Genomic DNA, 22,190 nt, shown 5'->3' on the forward strand with positions numbered 1-22,190 from the left:
TTTAGCCTCTCTGGGGCTCATTTTCTCTTTTGTAACATGTAGATAATAATACCTTTTAGAGAGGTTATAACAATTAGAAACAAAGTACTTGGCAGAGTGCCTAGTGTGTAGGTGTTCAAATAAATGTAATTGCAAAGTTAATGATCATGACGATAATAATGGAAACAGAGAATGTCACCAGGCACGGAGTTCCAAATTCCCAAAGTCATTATAAGATCTATGTTTGTGATTGGATTCTTGGCTGACCCCAAAACCAAATTCAGAAGACTCTTAACACTCTGGAGCCACCGTAAGGACCTGCTGCTTGTGTGTAAATGCCTCTGGCTGGCTCTGGGTATCTAGGGAACGTTCTACCTGAGACTCTTGAATCGGGAGATACACTGAGATACACTGAGATAGACTGAGAGTTCTACCTGAGACTCTTTTGAGTCCGGAGATACACTGAGCTTGAGACTGACTCTGCAGTGGCTCTGGGTCCCCTGGCATGCCTCCACCTAGAAGGCCGCTCTGGTATGTACGTAGTATATCCACGGACAAAGCAAGGAACTACCCCCACTCCACACTGAACACGGCACAACTCAGCATTCCCTACTCCAGACGGATCCCTGCTCCAACTGTGGAGCTTTGGGAAAGGCAACAAGTTACATTCTTACCCCTTAAGACTGCCCATGTGTCATTTTATGGACAGAATATATTTGAATTCATCTTAGTTATGTGCACGTTATCTGTGGATATTCACCTTTTAGAATTCACTTACCATTTATTTATCACAAATAGAACAAATTGATATTGAATGCCCAGTGTGTGCCAAGCACTGGCTTAGGTACACGTTGAAAATACACTGACAGACGAGCCTGCAGAGTAAACATTATATAAATGCTAGTGGTATGTAGATGTCATACATTTATCAAACACAACTATATATGTATATATATACACACGTTTATATTTATATATAAACTCAAAAGAGATTTAATGGGGAAAGTCAAAGCCGACTTTCCGATGTGTTTGTGTCTTTCCAGGGTGACTTGTAAGGCACTACCAACACCCATCTGCTCCAGAGCAGAAAGACTACTTAATAGCCAAAAGCAGCTGCCAGCTTAGGCTTCAATGTACTCTCTCAGTTCCCTCCAGGATGACCTGATGTGACCACCCTTCTAGGTAAAGAGGATTCTATCTCCCTTTGACAATAAATCCTTAACCTGAGGAAAGAGGAGTCATGTCAGCCTGGCTGACTTGAAGTCCCAGGAGGGCGGAGGTTTTACAACTAACTTAGCTCTACCTGGAAAAGGCCATGTGTCAATCATTCAGAGGGGTAAATCCGGTTTGTCTGGTTTGGGGTCTGATTGTTTCAGTACCACGATGTGAGGAAGGATAATATTTCTGAAATATTAACGTGTTTCTTTTCCCTAATATTTTGAGATGCAGTAAAACTGGTGGCTAATCCCTACGAAGGGGGTGTGGGCAGGTGTGAAGGAAGGGGTGGGCTGGGGAAGAAAGGGGAGTGAAATGCATTGGCATCAAGACCTTTTCTATTCTTTTTTTTTTTTTTTTTTTTTTTTTTTTTTATCTTTGAGAGACAGAGTGCAAGTGGAGGAGGGGCAGAGGGAGACACAGAATCCGGAAGCAGGCTCCAAGCTCTGAGCTATCAGCATGGAGCCCCATGTGGAGCTCGAACCCACGAACTCTAAGCTCATGACCTGAGCCAAAGTCAGACGCTTAACCAACTGAGCCACCCAGGCACCCCAAGACTTTTTCTGTTCTTAAATTTGAAATAAAAATTAGTTTTGCTATAGAAAAAACAAATTAAATCCCCTGCATAACCTGACATCATGGGGTAAGAGCTCAAATTGCCTCAGAGACTTTTTGGGGGTTTAGCCAGCAATTAAAGTATCTCAGTGCTAATCGATATACAGTAGGCAACTTTGGCAAATTGCTTAATAACGGTAACAAGATCATTGTAAGAAATCTAGGAAATGCCAAAGTGCTTAAATAAAGTGAAAAAACCATTTGTAACATTTGTACCCTTTTCCTTTCAGTATATTCTTTCTGCTTTTTAGAAAACATAATTGAAATTATACTGTATATAAAATTTATCTTACTGTCTTATCTGAGAAAGTTGCTTAAAGAACATTTTCTGTCATTAAAAATATTTACATATTCTTTTAAATTAATTTTGTTATATTGCAAAATTAACCCATGTTCATTGCAGAAAATTTAGAAAAAAGAGGAAATAAATAGTCCTAACTCAAGAAAATCACTATTAACTTAGTTATTAATATAGTTATCATATTAATATAGAGCCATAGGCAAGAGTTTACCTATAAAAGCCTCATTTTCTTTATCTTTAAAATAGAGATAATAGTATCTTCCTTATAGGGCTGTTATAAGAAATTCCATATAAATGTAAAATGTTTCTCACAGTGCCTGACATATCATCAGCACGTATTTATAATTTTATACTAATTAGAAAATTTTTTAATGTTTATTTATTTTTGAGAGACAGACAGCATGCAAGCAGGGGAGGGGCAGAGAGAGGGAGACACCGAATCCAAAGCAGGCTCCAGGCTCTGAGCTGTCAGCACAGGGCCCGATGTGGGGCTTGAACCCACAAACTGTGAGATCATGACCTGAGCCAAAGTTGGACGCTTAACCAACTGAGCCACTCGGGTGCCCCTATGCTAATTTTAAACAAAATATTATCAACCTTTATAAATTGGTCTACAACCTGCTTTGTGTTTTAACTGAATAATATATATCAGGATCATTTTTACATGTTAACAAACATAAACCTGCAATATAATTTGAATAACTAACTACATGGTGTTTTTTTCCATGACTATGTATGAGACATTAGGTTGCAAACATGATTTAAAAAAAATTTTTTTAACGTTTATTCATTTTTTGAGAGACAGAGAGAGACAGAGCATGAGCAGGGGAGGGGCAGAGAGAGAGGGAGACACAGAATCCAAAGCAGGTTCCAGGCTCTGAGCTGTCAGCACAGAGCCCGACACGGGGCTTGAACTCACGGACTGTGAGATCATGACCTGAGCTGAAGTCTGATGCCTGATCGACTGAGCCACCCAGGTGCCCCCAAACACCATTTTTAATGTTTGCATAACATGCCATCATGTGTATGTGCTATATTGTATTTACACTATGTTGTGTGTTATGATCCAGCTACCTGGGGACAGTGAAACCATGTTAATGGTAATCAAATATATTTTTCTGACACTTCCAACTTTTTTTTTGCTGGGCTTTAGGCCCTCTTCAAAGATGACTCGTGTCATTTCTAGGAGTCCCCAAGGGATTCATCTATTCATTCAATTAACAAACATTGAGCACACACCATGTTCCAGACATTGTGCCAAGGATGCGATAGAAGAAAGACACAGCTGCTGTTCTCTTGGTGTCTTCAATCTAAAATGGAAGACACCAGACCTTAATCAAACAATCACTTAGGGAATCAAATGCAAGCTACGTTCAGTGCTAAGAAGAACAAGTAGATTGCTATGGTAACAATGGCAGATGGATTTGACCTTGGCTGGGGCTCAGGGAAGGTCTTCGATGCAGTTCCTGCTTGAGATAAGATCAGGAGGGTGGAGGAGTTCATGAGGTCTGGGTGAAGGGGTTCTGAAGAAAGTGAGGGTCATGTCCAGCAAAAGGAACAGCAAGGGCAAGAGCTCTGTGGAAGGAGGACACCCGGCGTGCTTGGAGAAATGTCTGGGGCTTGAGTGAACCCATGCTGGAAACAACACGTGCCATCTGTGGTGGCAGCATACCAGGCATGTCTTTTAAAACGTGTTTTGTTTTTTGTTTTTTTGTTTTTTACTTTTCAGGTACAGAGGGGCCAACTGATGAGGGGGCAATTGCCATTGAAAAGATAATTTATTATACCCACAGGTCCCAAGAGGAAGGGGCACATGAGGAAGCACCACGGTCAGTCAGAAGGCTGAGGGAATGTGGGAGACACATGGGCAAGAGCCTTTGTTGTGGTTTCTGTGGGAAGGAACGGGCAAGGCAGCGTATGCAGTTTAGGATTGGCAAATCTGAATAATTTCAGCAGTCTCTGAGGCAAAGGGGCTATCCCTAATTATCTGGTACCTGGTTCTGGGGGGTCACTGAGGCCAGGAAATAGTGGCCCTGAGTGTGAGAGCCCATAGAGGAGATGGGTGGTAGTGTGGGCTCTTGATGGGTTGGTTTGCATATGAAAGTCCCACCCACCGGCAGGTTGTTTGCTATCTCTAGAAATTGTCTAGCCCTGGGAAGGGATTCCTTCCAGATTCAGCAAGCCCCAAGATGTCAAAGGATCAAAAGTATAGAGTAAGAGACACAATTAATACAGTATATTGGAGGAACATCAGGGAGGAGAACAGTCAAAATAGAGTTAGCAAGAGGGACAGATGATGAGGAAGGATGATATTTCTCGATGTTTCTGAGAGACTTGAATGAAAACAGATCCTTGCAGTTTTTGTAGTCCTTTTCCCCTTTGGGCACAAGCATACAGCTGATCGGAGGGCCAACCTGGATGACAGAAACATCTGCACTCAGAAGTGTCCCAGCAAGTGAGGTGTTCATCTTGGGTTAAGCCTGGGTGCTGGGTCTGTTCCTTGGGAATACATTTTTTCTTACGTTCGTTGGTCAAATAGGCCCTAGAGCAGTGATTCTCAACCAGGAGCTATTCTGTGGAATATAGGACATTTGGCAATGTCTGGAGACATTTCTGGTTGTCACAACTTGGTGGAGAGTGCCAATGGCATTTAGTGCGCTGAGGTCAGGGATGGTGCCAAACACCTTAAAATGCATGGGACTCCCCCCCCCCCATAACAGAGCATTATCTCCCTCAAAATGTCAGTAGTGCAAGACTGCCCTAAGTGTCTGTATCCTGGAAGTGACCAGGACTAGAGTTTAAGCTATGGCCCTTCACAACAGAATTTTTTCATTAATAATCACCCTGCAGTGGACATATTGTATTCATCATTTTTATAACTTTTTGTTCAGTCTCAAGATGTATCTTCCCTGTTTCTTCCCTCTATGTCTGTTTCTGGAAAAGAAGTTCTGGGGAGCATATGTGGAAACAAATGACTTAATCTACTCTCTCATAGGACAGTGACAAAGACCTTTCAGTCACAGTCTCCTATTTGTCTACCTTTTGAGTGTCCCTATTGCTTAATGAGTTCAAGTCAACAAGTCTTTAATGACTGTCTGCCATATACTTAGCATGTGTCATTTTCTGGAAATCTAGCACAGTGCCTGATGCAATGCACATAAGGACTTGGCCCATGAGAGCATACATTATCTTATTTACTTCTCCCAATAACCATATTATGGAGGGATTAATATACCTCAGCTTATATATGAGTAAATAAAGGCTTGGAGAGTCGAATCATGCCTAGATGACATGGCTAGGATGTAGTAGACTCTGGATTTGAACCCAAGCGCATGGTCTGACCCCCAAAGCCAATGCCCCTCTTGTGGAACTCCGTGACTCCTTCCTGTTGATGAAAACTGGGGACCACAATTCTTTATCCCATTAAGAACTGTGCTGTGGTTGGCTCTTTTAATTTCGAAGATTCTGGTAAGCTCATTCAGCTTCCTGTAAAAAAAGTAAGTACAGTCCTGGATGAAAGGAAAAATATTAACCAAGGAAATAAACAGGCCTCATAATGGCTTGACTCCCACTCTACCAGAAAGTCTGACTTTGAAAAACTCTGATTCCAACATAATTAGTACCTTAGTTGAGATCCTATTAAGTAACAGAGATCGGTTATGGATAATGGCAAAGTTAGGGGACATTTCCCAACATTACACAAGTTTTATTCTACAGATTGCTTCCTGGGAAATTAAAGAGATTCTCATTGAGACTGAGGTGAGCCTTGAATTTCACAGAAGATGGAAAGGCTCATCAGAGTAGGCCTATTCCTGCTCTTGATATAAATTACTTGTCCTCGGATGTCAGCCCCTTTCTTACCCCTCAGACTATCTCTTGTTTCTCCCATATTGTCAGCGTTTTTTTTTTTTTTAAATATATCCTTCTGTATGGTTTTAATGTTTTTTTTCCTATTATGCCCCTATTCCCTCTATAAACTAAGACTTGAGTTAGCTAGTTAAATAATCTTTAGTAACTACATGGAATTATACCCTATGGTAGAGTTTTAAAACTAAGATGCATAAAGCAAGTGGCAGAAGAGTATAGAAGATGTGATTTCAACTGTGCTATAAAAAGGAAATATATTTTAATATGTACAAAACATGTCTGGACTAAGACAATGGCTTATCAGAGAGAAGAGGGGCTGAAGAGGTCAGACAGTTGTAGGCTGTAGGCGACGTTTGCTTTTTAAAGGTTTTAAGAACTAGTCCACTTCCCAGGTAGAATTCTATAGGTGACAAGATGCCATATTGAAGGATCATGCCTTATCTATAATTTAAGGCATCAGGTTCTTCATTTGTTTACTAAAGGTTATACTTTAATTGCAGATACTAGAGACTCCTGATAAAATACTTAAGTCTTTCACAAACTGCTTTACACACCAGGGATCCACACTCTGATTTCAGAATGGCTACACCTTCCACCAAAGAATGTAACGCATCTTCTTTGGGCTACTGTATTACACTTTTTAGGTCGATGCCCACTTAGTTGGCACATTTCTGTTGACCCCTAACAGTGCTGATTTTGCTACTATCACTGGGCACAGACAGCTTTGTATGATCACCATCCTGTCCCTACCCAACAAAAATGAGACAAGTCATTTAGCCACTGATCTCAGCTGACAGTAGAATCAGTAAATCTTTGCAATGATGGGTTTGCCAAACACAGCTCTCTGGCACTACAAGTGTACTGACCAGTTCGAGAGAGAGTCTCTGGCACACACCATTCACTCTGCACCCCTGACTATCTTTCCTCTTCTGGTCCAACTTTTTTTTTTTCATGATCATATTGCAGTCTCTGCTGAAATTTAAGAAAGACTAAAAATCAGGGACACCTGTTGTAGTTGGAAATGACCATGTTGTCTGTGTTATAGTGGCCATTGAGCCTGACAGCTGCACAAATGCAGGGCCAGTCAGGGTCTCCTTCAGTAGAAGTGACTTCTCTGGAAAAAAAAAAAATGCCAACAGAAACTCAAAGCCTGGACTGTTGCTGTGGCTTTGCCTGCTTGCTTGTTCACTTGCTTGGTTTTACAGAAAGAATATTTTCTGGTTTGTCTCAAAGTGGGGAATCATAAAAATAATATGTATATATACATTTACATATTTTATTTTATCTTAAAACACAGGTGCCTATTTTCCAGTGACTCATGTAGGGCCAAGGCTTGATTTGAGGGTGGACATGCTGTTTGGAGTCATAGAGTTGCCCCTTTTAAGGAAACCCCTTTCTGATGTACCATGCACCATTTCTAGAAATGTACCATTTCTAGGTTGGATTTCTTTAAAGTGGAATTAGAACTCCAAGCTCCTTGTGGAACAGTCTGAAAGTAGATTCCATTTAGATTTATACAATCTTTCCCCACAGAGTTTACTTCCCCATACATAATTCCACAGCAATATTCTCAGTTAGTTGTTTTTACTAAGTCTTTCCAAAGCATTCTCCTTAGTATTTGTAGAAAAAAGGGCTCTTATTTGATTGTATTTCACTGGCTTATATAATACGTAATTAAAGGAATATAATCAGGGCACCTAGGTGGCTCAGTTGGTTAAGCATCGAGTTCTTGATTCCAGCTCAGGTCATGATCTCAGGGCTTGTGAACTGGAGCCCCATCATGGGCTCCATGCTAACAATGCAGAACTTGCTTGGGCTTTTCTCTCTCTCTCTCTCTCTCTCTCTCTCTCCCTCTCTCTCTGCCCCTCCCCCCACTCACACTCTCTCACTCTCAAAATAAATAAATAAACTTTAAAAAAAAAGAACATCACCAACACATACAACTGGCATTGAGTGGTTTGGGGACAAAGTCCAACTGATCCTTGGACAATACGCAGCACAGTTTGAGGGGGTGGAGCAGGGAGGTGACTGAGCAAGCAGCCAGACGCAATGCCCAGCTACTACTGGAGCATCAGTCAATAAGTCTTTCTTAACTCTGGGAAAAGGTGGGTTAATGGGATACCTACTGTTCATTAGTCTCTTTTAGGGTCTTGCAATGCATTTTAAGCAGCGTTGATGGAGTCTTATGCAGAAGAATAGAATATCTGACAGGTATGGAAGTGTTCTTGGGGAATCACATTCATCCCCTCTCTGCCCCTTTTATTCCCCTGAGGTGGCCCTTGAGAAACATCTGGAACACCTAGGGCTGTGTGAAGCACAATATGCAAACCTTGGACAGAGTCCAATTCTTTCACAATGAAATAAACTGAAATCTAAAGATATTGTGGCCAGAATTCAGTTTTCCTGGTTCCCGAGCTTACACTTTTTCTGCTGTGTTTTCTGACTTTTATTTCCCATGTGACTTGAGGCTGCCCCTCCTCGGGATTTTCTGCCATCTGATTATCTCTGTGCGGCAGCCCAGAGGCCAGGAAGGAACAGAGTGGAATGGGCTCAGCATGGCTCTTTCTTTTTGTATAGCTCTCTGAACTTCTTGCCACTAGCATCGAATCCCTATGAATCAGTGTGTGGTGGGAGAGGCATGACTTTCTTGCTGACCTTTCCACCAAGACTGTTACTTTCAAACACTTTGTGGGCTGCAGAAGTGTTTTTATTGCTCAATATGTGGTCCCACTTTCACCTCCAAATTGCTCCCAGGGGAGGTAACATCTAAGTGGGGCTTGCTCAGGAGAAGGGGGCAGAGGAGTGGAAGGGCAGTCTAGGCAAAGCAAACATCAAACACAAAGACCTTGACTTGATATGAACCAGTACATTGTTTCAGAAGCAGAAGGTGAGAGCAGGGGTCAAAATCACGAAGGGTCCTATATCCACACTAAGAAGTGTGGATTTTGTCCTGAAGGCACTAGAAAGTTATTAAAGGATTACAAGCAGAGGGATGACATGGCCAGGCTTGTGATTTATATGGATCACCCTGTCAACGCAAGAAAATGGATGGTGGTGGTAGGAGGGACTACAAGCAAAGAGGCCAGATAGGAGATGGATGGCTAGAGTAACTCAGGGGAAAGATGATACAGCCCTGAACTAAGGTTTTAACAACATGGATAGAGGGGAGGAGGCAGATTCCAAGAGAACACTTTCTGATGCTGACTAGAAAGTTGGATTAAAGTGGCTAAAACAATTTTCAGGAGCATGAAAGAGAGTATGGATGTGATCAAGCTTCAGATTCAATTGCGAGGAATATTTCAGAGCTTCTAGTCTTCCTATCAGGGCCTCCATGTATGGCTGGACGTGTTGTACACTACTGTGCACTACGGAAGGTGCTACTGACACAATGCAGTGTCCTCAGACTGCAGCCCCTTCAAGTTGTGCAATGCTACCATCTTGCTTCCTATGGTTGTGCAAACAAAAATTTCCAGAGAAAGTCTATGTAGCTTCCTGACAAATGTCATGTGAGGTATCGAAGCCCAACTAAATAGAAGAGGTAAGGTAAGGCAAGATTACTACCAGTAGCTTTTAGGGTCTAATGCAAAACTGAAACAGTCCTTGCTCCACACAAGTGCTGGGAAAAGAGCGGAGTTCAGATGGCTGCAGGCTCTCGGGCAGTTGGGGAGGGACACAGGAGGTGGTACAAAGCACTTGGCATCAGAACAGCCTGAGACAGAACCTCCACCAACGCGGTACAAGTCTGAAACATAGAAAACAGCCCCACCAAGGACATCCTACCATGGTGCCCAATTCAGGGGCTCAGGGGAACTTGGAGGAGTCTTTACAGTGGCAAGCCCCTCAGCAGGATCTGCACCCACACACCAAGAGGCATTTTCTTTCCATTCTGTATTTGGAAAAGGTTGTGGTTTGTGCCCCTCCCTTTGCTTCACGTTAGCCAGTAAGGATGGTAATTCTTCTAGAAGCAGATGCTTTGTTTGTTCACAGTTCATGGTGTGTATGAAATAGATGAAGAAGTAAATGAGTATGTGCAACTGTCCTTCAGTTTACACAAATTAGTATATTTCTAAGAAGTTGTGGGTGTACTGCATCCAAACCAAATGTCAACACAGGTTGGAAGTCTCTAACAGACGAAAATTGGAAGTGAACATGCCACGTGCTGTGCAGATCATATGGTCAGTGCCTACCAGTGCCTGCCTCATAGCGGAGGCTCCATGAGCGCTCACTGAACTCACAAATAAATGGGTTAGGTTAACTAAGCACTTCCGCACAAATTATCTCATTTGATCCCAACAAGTCTGTGAAGTAAGTGTTGTTATCTTTGATTCACAGAAGAGAAAACAGAAGCTCTGGAAGTTTCACTGATTTACGTGCTCAGGGTCACACAGCTACAAAATGCTGTAGCTGGGACATTAATTGAGATCTTTTGATTCTTTCCACCGCTTGACAGCTGTTTGTAAAAGCTTTGGTCAGCACAATTCTGATTCAAAGGAACCTACTGAGTAATCCTCTGGTAAAGAAGAAAACCGTGCCTGATGCATATTTTGTAAGCCATTTTTTGGTATTATTTTGGATTTTCTCAGAGTGGGGCTCTCATCTTGTAAATGCATAAATGCATAAATGCCTAGTTTACACTCATTTTGAAGACTGAGTAACTGTAGCACATAAAGGACACACAAATGGCTGGTAACCACAAAAAGGGAAAAAGGAAAAAAAAGCAGTATGAAAAAAAAAAGACTTCTTCCCTTCTTTTGACCTATTAGAATCCACTTCTCTTGTATGTAGCCAGCATTACGTAATGTTTTATTTCTTGTCTCTGTCTGGTTCAAGGCTGAAATATTTGCTTTCTAAAATTGAGACCCTAATTTGTTGGGTTGATTTGATAAACTAATGATGTAGAAATTGGTTCCGAGGAGGAATGAAAACATTCCCCCCCTCCCCCCCACCAAATCACAGGTGCTGAAAGCCATAGATGAAGGAAGTTGCAAGCTTCCTTCTATGTAAAAATGGAAGCAGTTAAGCCTCCTAGGGCAGGAAGCTGGTCTCAGAAAGTGTTACCTCTCACGCATACCACAGCAAGTGGGTTTTGCCCATGTGTGGTTATTCAGATTCCCACGCCTCTCCCACCTGCTGGGGGCCTGGGGGGCCCAAGGCAGCTCAAAACTTCACATCCTCTGGTGGTGACCCCCAAGCCTCCTGCTGGAGACAGTGTTCTTGTTCCCTGCCCCAACTGCTGTTGACCATTGCGTGCTTGGTGAGCTTTCTCTCCTGATCTTTTTTTAGGTGAGCGTGAACAGAAGCCCAAGGATCAGGTGCTGGCTGCAGAACAAAGATGTTTACTTTCCACCAGGATCAAAGGTGAACATAAACCAAAAATAAGTACAGCACCTTTACCATCAGAGTCTTTCAGACAATAAAGCAGAACATATTTTGAGAATTATATCAGCAGACACTGCTCAGGAGAATTTGTCTAAAGCAATGATTATCTTAATTTGATCTACCCCGTCCTTATTTGACTAGCGGAAGTGTCATTTCACGGATGAAGGACAGCAGACCTCAGCAGCCTGGCTGAAGGCGGTGTTTTTAAGAATTTCAGAGACCTCCACCTTGTTTGTGGTTAAACTTTATTCATTCAGCTTTCCCTGACTCAGTGCTTCCTCCAATTAATTTGTGCTGAGCAGAAACATTGAATATCAAATTGAAAACGAAAAGAAAATTTGCTGAGTATTTTAGTTGATAAAAGAGAGTCGAGAAAGATCTGAATACATACATGCATGCATAAAATTTTGATGGAGGTGGTGGTGTATTTTCCAGCAAGCAAACTGCAAATTCACAATGGTGTTTATTGAAGTGCACTATATTTAGCAAAGGCAGGTCTGATGGAGCTTGGCTTTGAGAGGGCTGTTTGATCCTTCCTTTCATCACTGCGTGGTGGGGAGGACCTTGGCGAGGCCTGGGTAGAGAGAAATCACCACCAGGGCTTCCACTGCACGAATCTCCGCTCTCGGGACCAAACATAGCCCTGCTGCTTCAGGAAGGTTTGCATAAAAGGGATTGGTTTTCATTTGATTCTGCAAGTGAACTCCCTGGGAGAGCCTGGCAGAAAGGAAGAGAATAAGAAAGAAAAAAGATTCTTAAGCAGTTCTGGCCAGCTTCCAAATGCTTCAAGCTGACAGCACAAGTGGTTTAATCTGCTTCTTTAGAGCTGAAGACTTGCTTAACTTTCAAGGCCACAAACCAGGGACTTAATGAGCGATCGCTTGAAATTCTGAATTTTTTTTTTTTTTTTTGGTAAAAAACAAAACCAAAACCAAAAACCAAGATATTATGCTTGAGCTATACTGCATTAATTTTTTTAATCATAGAAATGTTGGTCCATCTCCTTTACTTAAAAGACATTTTAAAAATTGTAAAAATTCATGACTTCTCTGAGAAAGAATCATGTTGCATCTGTTGCTACCATATGATTACATTAGAACTGTTGAAGACAAAAAGATAACCCTCTTCAAAATGAAATTAATTGAGTTGGATCTAAAATAATTGTTACTTATTTGCTGACCATTTACCATGGGCGGGCATTAATCTTGGTTTGTCACAAAGATAAAAAGCAATGAAACATATTCACTGTTCTCAGGGCCTCACAATTGAACAGGGAAAGCACAAATTTATGGCTAAGTGGAAGATACCTATTCTAATTTTCATACAATGCAATGAACATTACATAAAAGGTACGGGCAAGACACTGTGGAAACAAGAAAAGGTAGCAATGAATTCAGCTGAGTGGGGCAGAAGTCTGTTTTGGTTTCACATGTATATTAACATTGAAGCTGGGCTTTAAAGAGATACTAGCTAACAAGACCTAGGAGTAACGCCAGGACCAAATGGGGACATATTGTATAGCACTTGCCAGCTCTATTCAGGTAAGGAGACAGGGCCAGAAACGGGATTACTCAACAGCCACCACCTATCCAAGCCGCATCAGATCCTATCTGAGCTGGAATGCTAGGCTACTCTCATCCTCTCATCCTTCTATAGAAGTCTTTTCTCCGCAGTGTATCAAGACTCACCCCCTTACTATCTAAATCATGTATTTCTTTTTTAATTATGTATTTTTATTTTTTTAATTTACATCCAAGTTAGTTAGCATATAGTGCAATAATGATTTCAGGAGTAGAATCCTGTGATTCACCCCCTACATATAACTCCCAGTGTTCATCCCAACAAGTGTCTTCCTCAATGACTCTTGCCCATTAGCCCATCTCTCCACCCGTAACCCCTCTGGCAGCCCTCAGTTTGTTCTCTGTGTTTATGAGTCTCTTCTGTTTTGTCCTCTGCCCTGTTTTTATATTATTTTTGCTTCCCTTTCCCTATATTCATCTATTGTGTATCTTAAATTCCACATATGAGTGAAGTCATATGATGTTTGTCTTTCTCTGACTGACTAATTTCACTTAGACTAATACCCTCTAGTTCCAACTATGTTGTTGCAAATCACAAGATTTCATTCTTCTTTTTTTGCTTAGTAATACTCCACTGTATACGTATACCACATCCCCTTTACCCATTCATCTGTCAATGGACATTTGGGCTCTTTCCATACTTTGGCTATTGTTGATAGTGCTGCTATAAACATGGGGGTGCATGTGCCCCTTTGAAACAGCATACCTGTATCCTTTGGATAAATACCTAGTAGTGCAATTGCTGGGTCTTCAGTTTTTCTATTTTTAATTTTTTGAGGAACCTCCATACAGTCTTCCAGAGTGGCTGCACCAGTTGCATTCCCACCAGCAGTACAAAAGAGTTCTCCTTTCTCTGCATCATTGCCAACATCTGTTGTTGCCTGACTTGTTAATTTTAGCCATTCTGGCAGGTGTAAGGTGGTATCGCATTGTGGTTTTGATTTGTACTTCCCTAATGATGAGTGATGTTGAGCATTTTTTCATGTGTCTGTTATAGCCATCTGGATGTCTTCCTTTGAAAAGTGTCTATTCATGTCTTTTGCCCATTTCTTCACTGGATTGTGTTGAATTTGACAAATTGTTTATAGATTTTGGGCACTAACCCTTAATCTGATGTGTCATTTGCAAATATCTTCTCCCATTCCGTTGGTTGATTTTTAGTTTTGCTGATTGTTTCCTTCGCTGTGCAGAAGCTTTTTATCTTGACAAGATCCTAATAGTTCATTTTTGCTTTTGTTTCCCTTGCCTCCGGAGACGTGTTGAGTAAGAAGTTGCTGCGGGCAAGATCAAAGAGGTTTTTGCCTGCTTTCTCCTCAAGGGTTTTGATGGCTTCTTGTCTTACTTTTAGGTCTTTTATCCATTTTTGAGTTTATTTTTATGTATGCTGTAAGAAAGTGGTCCAGGTATATTCTTCTGCATGTCGCTGTCCAGTTTTCCAACACCATTTGCTGAAGAGGCTGTCATTATTCCACGGGATATTCTTTCCTGCTTTGTCAAAGATTAGTTGGCCATACATTGTGGGTCCATTTCTGGGTTCTCTTCTCTGTTCCATTGATCTGAGAGTCTGTTTTTGTGCCAGTACCATACTGTCTTGATGATTACAACTTTCTAATACATCTTAAAGTCCAGGATTGTGATGCCTCCAGCTTTGGCTATTCAGGGTCTTTTCTGTTTCCATACAAATTTTAGGATTGTTTGTTCTAGCTCTGTGAAGAATGCTGGTGTTATTTTGATAGGGATTGCATTAAATATGTAGATTGCTGCGGGTAGTATCAACATTTTAACAATATTTGTTTTTCCAATCCAGGAGCATGGAATGTTTTTCCATTTTTTTTATAGCTTCTTCATTTTCTTTCATAAGCTTTCTATAGTTTTCAGCATACAGATTTTTCACCTCTTTGGTTAGGTTTATTCCTAGGTATTTTATGGTTTTATGCAACTGTAAATGAGATCAATTCTTTGATTTCTTTATTGCTTCATTACTGGTATACAGAAATGCAACCAATTTCTGTGCATTGATTTTATATCCTGTTACTTTGTTGAATTCCTGGATCAGTTCTAGCATTTTTTGGTCAAATCTTTTGGGTTTTTCATATGGAATATCATGTCATCTGTGAAGAGTGAAAGTTTGATTTCCTCCTTGCTGCTTTGGATGCCTTTTATTCCTTTGTGTTTTCAGATTGCTGAAGCTAGGGCTTTCAATACTATGTTGAATAACAGTGATGAGAGTAGACATTCTGTCGTATTCCTGACCTTAGGGGGAAAGGTCTCAGTTTTTCCCCATTGAGGATGATGTTAGCCGTGGGTCTCTCGTATATGGCTTTTATAATCTTGAGGTATGATCCTTCTACCCCTACTTTTTTTGAGGGTTTTTATCAAGAAAGATTGCTGTATTTTGTCAAATGCTTTCTCTGCATCTATTCAGGGGATCATGTGGTTCTTGTCCTTTTATTAATGTGATATATCACATTGATTTGCAGATATTGAACCAGACTTGCATCCCAGGTATAAATTCCACTTGATTGGAGTGAATAATTCTTCTCATGCCTTGTTGGATCCAGTTAGCTAGTATCTTGATGAGAATTTTTGCATCCATGTTCATCAGGGATATTGGTCTGTAGTTTTCCTTTATAGTGGGGTCTTTGTCTGGTTTTGGAATCGAGGTCATCCTGGCCTCATATAATGAGTTTGGAAGAGTCCTTCCATGTCTCGTTTTTTGCAACAGCTTCAAAAGAATAGGTATTAACTTCTCTGTAAATGTTTGGTAGAATTCCTCTGGAAAGCCATCTGGCCCTGGGCTCTTGTTTTTTGGGAAGTTTTGTAGTTTATATGTTTCTAGGAATCTATCCATTTCTTCCAGATTGCCCAATTTACTAGCATATAGTTGCTCATAATATTCTCTTATTATTGTTTGTATTTCTGCAGTATTGGTTGTGTTCTCTCCCTTTCATTCTTGACTTTATTTATTTGGGTCTTTTCTTTTTTCTTTTTGGTCATACTGGCTAGGGGTTCATCAATTTTGTTAATTCTTTCAAAGAACCAGATCCTGGTTTCATTGATCTATTCTACTGGGTTTTTTGTTGTTGTTGTTGTTGTTGTTGTTTGTTTGTTTTTGATAGCATTGATTTCTGTTCTAATCTTTATTATTTCCCATTTTCTGCTGGTTTGGGGTTTTATTTGCTATTCTTTTTCCAGCTCTTTAAGGTGTAAGGTTAGTTTTGTATCTAAGATCTTTCTTCCCTCTTTAGGAAGGCCTGTATTGCTATTATATACTTCCCTCTTATGACCACCTTTGCTGTCTCCCAGAGGTTTTGGACTGTGGTGTTATCATTTTCATTGGCTTCCATGTACTTTTAAATTTCCTCTTTAGTTAAAGAGGAACTTAAACCCATTCATTCTTTAGTAAGATGTTCTTTAGTCTTCAAGTATTTTTTGTCTTTCCAAATTTTTTCTTGTGGTTGATCTGGAGTTTGTGGTCTGAAAATATGCACAGTATGACCTCAATCTTTTTATACTTGTTGAGGGCTGATTTGTGTCCCATTATGTGATCTATTCTGGAGAATGTTCCATGTGAACTTGAGAATAATGTGTATTCCACTGCTTTAGGATGAAATGTTCTGAATATATCTGTTAAGTCCATCTGGTCCAGTGTGTCATTCAAAGCCATTGTTTCCTTGTTGATTTTATGCTTAGATCATCTGGTGTTGAAGTCCCCTATTATTATGGTATTATTGTCAATGAGTTTCTTTATGTTTGTGATTAATTGATTTCTATATTTGGGTTGTTCTACATTGGGGGCATAAATATTTACAATTGTTTGATCTTCTGGGTGGATAGACCCCTTAATTATGATATAATGCCCTTATTCATCTCTTGTTACAGTCTTTATTTTAAAATCTAGATTGTCTGATAAAAGTATGGCTACTCTAGTGTTCTTTTTGCAACCATTAGATGGTTCTCCATCCCCTTACTTTCAATCTGAAGGTGTCTTTAGGTATAAAATGGGTCTATTGTAAACAGCATTAGATATATCTTGTTTTCTTATCCATTCTGTTACGCTATGTCTTTTGATTGGAGCATTTAGTCCATTGACATTTAGAGTCAGTACTGAAAGATATGACATTATTACCATTGTGTTGCCTGTGGAGTTGGAGTTTCTGGTGGTATTCTCTGGTCCTTTCTAGTCTTTGTTGCTTTTGGTTGTTTTTGTTTTGTTTCATCTTTTCTTCCCTCAGAGAGACTCCCTTAAAATTTCTTGCAGGGCTTGTTTAGTGGTTATGAACCCCTTTAGTTTTTGTTTGTCTGGGAAACGCTTTATCTCTCCTTCTATTTTGAATGACAGCCTTGCTGGATAAAGAATTCTTGGCTGCTTGTGTATTTCTTTAACACACATTTATAAGCACCTACTTCATAGCAGGCCCTCTGCTAGATACTTGGAATATGTGAGTCAACAAAACAGGCATAAACCTTGCCCTTGTTGGGCTTATTTTCTAGCAGTAGAGACAGTCACACATGAAAACATAATCAATGAGGATAAAAAAGTAAATTTTATAATATATTAGAAAGTAATTTTAAAAAGGGGGTCACCTAGGTAGCTCAGTTGGTTAAGCATCTGACTTTGGCTCAGGTCATGATCTTGCAGTTCATGAGTTCAAGCCCTGCATTGAGCTCTGTGCTGATAGATCAGAGCCTGGAGCCTGCTTCAGATTATGTCTCCCTATCTCCCTCTCTCTCTGCCTGCCCCCCCCCCCCCAGTGAAGAGGCCATCGTGGCTGGACCAGTGAGCAAGGGGGAGAGAAACAAGGGTGACATCAGAGAAGTGAGGGGGGTGGTCATCTCATGAAGGGTCTTTTGGTTATTATAAGGAATTTGGCTTTCACTCTGTGGGAAATGGGTTTGAAGTAAGAGAATGACATGCTCTGACTCATACTTCAAAGAGGAACAATCTGGCTACCCTTTTGGAGTTAGGCTGAGGGGACATAGGTTGAAACAGGATGAATGCTTGGGATACAACTTTAGTGATCTGGGAGAGAGAAGCTGGAGGCTGAGAAAAGTGAAATAAGTAGAGGAAGTAGGGAAAAGAAGGAGGACTCTGAATATATTTTGAAAGCATAGCCAATAGGATTTGCTGATGGATTGCCCATGAGGGGAGAGAAGGAGTGGGTTCAAAGGTGACACCCAGGAGTTTGACTGCAACATCTGGAAGGATGGAGTTTCCATCGGATGAAATGGGAACAACTACAAGTAAAAGAGATTTGGGGGATAAGATAAAGAGTTCAGTTTGGGACATATGAAGTTTGAGGTGTTCGTTAAACACCCAAGCAGAGGCCCGAATCTGGGTTCATGAGAGAGTTTAGGTTAGAGATATTCATTTGGGATTCATTGCTATGTAAATTATACTGAAAGTACTGAATTTTACTGGGTGAAATCACAAAGTGAATGTGTATACATGGAGAAAAAAAGAAGACTAAAAGACTGTGTTTTGAGAAACAAGGAACAAACATGAAAAACAGAAGGAACAATGAGGTAGGAGGAAATCCAAGAAATGTAGTTTCCTGGAAGCCAAATGAAGAAACTTATAATCAAGGAAGAAGGAATGGTCAACTGTGTCCAATGATGCTGAAAAAAGTGGAGAGCTGACCTTTGTATTAAATAATGTAAACCATTGTTCAATCCAAGGACTCGTCTGTACAAGAGCAGTTTTGATGGAGTGCTGAGTGTAAAGTGTGATTGGAGTAAATCATTCCCAGTGTCTGTTTCAGAGCCATGTTCCCCAGCCTATTTCTGTCTGCCCTGCTTCTTACCCTCTGTCTGTTTACCTTGCTGTTTCCTCATTTCTGGCTTTATATCAGGTTTGGATTTGGTGCTTAGCCCCTTTTCCATTGTTATAATTTGATTCCTTTAGATAATGACTGTATCCCAGCCACATTGCCTCCAGATGCCTCACATATAAATCCCTCCTAGCTCTGTCGGACCCAGACCCTTTTTACTCTGACATTGTTCTCATGGTTTATTGCTACAGCATTTGTCCTGGCTTTAGGTTCAAGGGGAGCAGATACAAGTGTCAAAGAGCTTACTGCAGATTGGGATGTTGGCAAAGCGCATGTGCATGCGTGTGTTTCAGTGGGAGAGGGGCAGAAAGGGAGAATAATAATCCCAAGCAGGCTCTGGGCTGTCAGCAGGAGGTCCTACAAGGGGTGTGGGCCCACGAATCAAACATGAGATCATGACCTGAGCCAAAATCAGGAGTTGGATGCTTAAGCAACTGAGCCACCCAGGCACCCCTGACCCCCTAACTATACTTCTTCCCTGCAACTCAATCCGTTTCATTTTTCCCAAGGCCTAGATGTAACAGTTGGTGCTACTTCTGCGAGGCTAGAACTCTTTGTGTTTTGAGCTGGCCACAAGGCCTAGTTTCTCTTAGTGGCCATGTTGCTTCCGTGGAGAGTTCTACTTACCTGGTAGTCTGTCTTCCTCTGAATTCCTTGAAAGCTACTTTGGAACTTTCTCTTTCAAACATCATCCAAAGGTATAGGAAGTTCCACTAAGTTCTTGTCACAAAGAACAGCTTTAATATTCATCTTATTTGCATTGCTATCTGACAGACTATGCTGAATGCTAGAGACATACAGATGAAAGAAGATCAGGAGGATTCCTAATAAATATTTGTCATCTAAGAAACATGATAAGGAGTATTATTCAGGGCTTATATTGGCCCTTACATTTGTTATGGCTCCACTCAGTACGAAAATGGGCCATGATGATGATGGTGATAGTGATAGATGACAGGATCTAAATTTCCTTGACAAATAGAGGAATGATAAGAATGGAAGTTTGTTGAATAATGTCTATTAAAAGATACAATCTAGAGAGAAAATTTAAATTAATTCTCTATGTCCATGTTCTTTAGTCCAAATATTTTATGATAACTTCGTGAAAATAAACACAATAATACCTCAGAATGGCCACAGTGATTAGATTAGGCATCCTAATAAAAACTGTGTGTAGGGGTGCCTGGGGGGCTTAGTCAGGTAAGCATTTGACCCTTGATTTCAGCTCATGTCATGATCTCTCAGTTTGTAGGTTTGAGCCTCAAGTTGGGCTTTGTGCTAACAGTGTGGAACTTGCTTGGAATTGACCCTCTCTCCTCTCTCTGCCCCTCCCCCACTTACTCTGCTCTCTTTCTCTCAAAATAAATAAACAGACTTAAAAAAAAAAAAACCTGTGTGTAAAATTCACCATTTACTTAAGTTGACAATGATAAAAAATTTTGCAAGATGTCTATGGTAGTCAGCGTCCAATATTGCCCCTGATGATCTTTTCCTTCTAGTATTTATTCACACTCTTGTGTCATCCCCTCCTACACTGTGATCAACAGAAGTGATAGTATGTACTTCTAAAACTATATCATATAAGGATTCCTGGCTTCTGTCTTGTTCTCTTTCTTGGATCACTTGTTCTGGGGGAACCAGATGCCATGTTATGAAGACACTCCAGCAGCCCTATGGAAAGACCCACACAGTTAGGAATTAAGGCCTCCTAACAACTGCCAGTAAGGAACTAAATTCTTTTGCCAATGTGTGGGTAAGCCATCTTGGAAATGGATTCTTCAGCCCCAGCTAAGTCTTTCCATATCTCCAGCCCCCTCCAACATCTTTACTGCAACTTCATGAGAGATCTTGAGCCAGAACCCTTCAGCTAAGGAGCTTCCAAATTCCTGACCCACAGAGATTGTATGAGATCATAAACATGTGTTGTTTTAAGCTGCTAAGTTTTGGCATAATATGTTACTCAACAATTAATAATAAACAGAGTCACATGGAACTTTTTGTAGGTGCTATCCACCACTCGAGCCCTAGCATGCTAATAAAATCATCAACTTAGTTTGTCTCATCTCTTTATGTTCAATTTAATTTCCATTTAAAAATGTTTTCAGCGTTCTGGCATTTTATCCCTTAACTTTGATATTTACAAGATTTTAGAAATAGAGCTTAGTGATTCAGCAGTTGGGCTTTCGAGTTAACAGACTTTAGTTAAATCACTGTCCTGACACTGCTCACTAGCAGTATGACCTTAGAAAAGATATGCCTCAGGTTCCTTCTCAGCATCATGATTATAGTAGGAATTTAACCCAAAAAGATTGCTATAGGGATTATTTATATATGTAAAACTGAACACGTTGCTGGCTCTTAAAATCTACTCATTAAATGGTACCAATAATGATGACGGTAATAATGATGGTGTGATGCTGAAGATGATGGCAAAGGTAAAAATCTTGGCGTTTTGGGTGCCTGGGTGGCTCAGTCAGTTAAGCAGCCAACTCTTGGTTTCTGCTCAGGTCGTGATCTCACGGTTCGTGAGTTTGAGTCCCTACTTGGGATTCTCTCTGTTCTTCCCCTGCTTTTGTTCTCTCTCAAAATAAATATATAAACTTAAAAAAAAATCTCCGTATTTTCAACTTGCAGGTGAATTCCTTATGAGGTGAAAGATAGACCTTTTGCATTTCTATATTATAATGGTCTCAGCTCTTACCCTGTGTTTCTTCTTGTATATGTGTAATTCCATCTATAGTAATCACAATTTAATTTTGCAACATATCTATTTCTCTGTCTTCTTTGCTCCTTTTTCTATAGCCCACAATAAAGCAGGCATTTTGCAGGTGTTCTCATGATAGAAACATACTACTGAGTTAATTAAGGTACAATTTTAGCAATAAATCTAATTTGGCTTTGATTATTCTTTTTGCAGATAGGTGACCTATTATTAATAGATATTGAAAATGCATAAATTGTTCAACTATTCAACTTTTTATGGAGATGTAGAACTATAGCTTTGGTCACATATCTGAAAACTTTGTGGGCTTAGTTAAATCTCCCCAGTAGGGTTAATTTAAAAAGCTACATAGAGTTTGCATTCTTTAAAGGAAAAGAATGCTCTCCCTCTCCCTCTCCTCTCTCTGTCTCTCTCTCCCTCTCGCTTGAAAGGTGCTTTTGGTTTTCCTTTCTCTGTGGAAATTGACGAATGAGAGGAGAAGACCTATTGTAAGATAGACCTATTGATAGTGACATGTGTCTGTTGTCTTGGTGTATCTCCTGTTCTCCATTTTATTGGCCTTACAGTCAACAGGTTGAACCAAATGACCTACATATTTATTCTCCCTGAAGATTTCTACTCATCCTCCAACAGGGAAGTCACAAGCCCACTCCTTTTCCCCCTGAGGCTATCAAAGATGAAAGGCTTGGCCGAATCTTTGT

At 40.5% G+C, this 22,190-nt stretch overlaps 1 long non-coding RNA gene across 1 annotated transcript; it reads left to right on the forward strand.

The window, feature by feature from the left end:
* The first annotated feature begins 406 nt into the window (after window positions 1–406).
* Window positions 407–11,416, forward strand: LOC123583219. Its single transcript, XR_006704792.1, has 3 exons — window positions 407–510; window positions 1,023–1,161; window positions 11,261–11,416. It is a non-coding gene; the product is annotated as an uncharacterized LOC123583219 (long non-coding RNA).
* Window positions 11,417–22,190: the final 10,774 nt, after the last annotated feature.

The sequence above is a fragment of the Leopardus geoffroyi genome, chromosome B1 (assembly GCF_018350155.1).
Source record: "Leopardus geoffroyi isolate Oge1 chromosome B1, O.geoffroyi_Oge1_pat1.0, whole genome shotgun sequence".
Taxonomy (NCBI): domain Eukaryota; kingdom Metazoa; phylum Chordata; class Mammalia; order Carnivora; family Felidae; genus Leopardus; species Leopardus geoffroyi.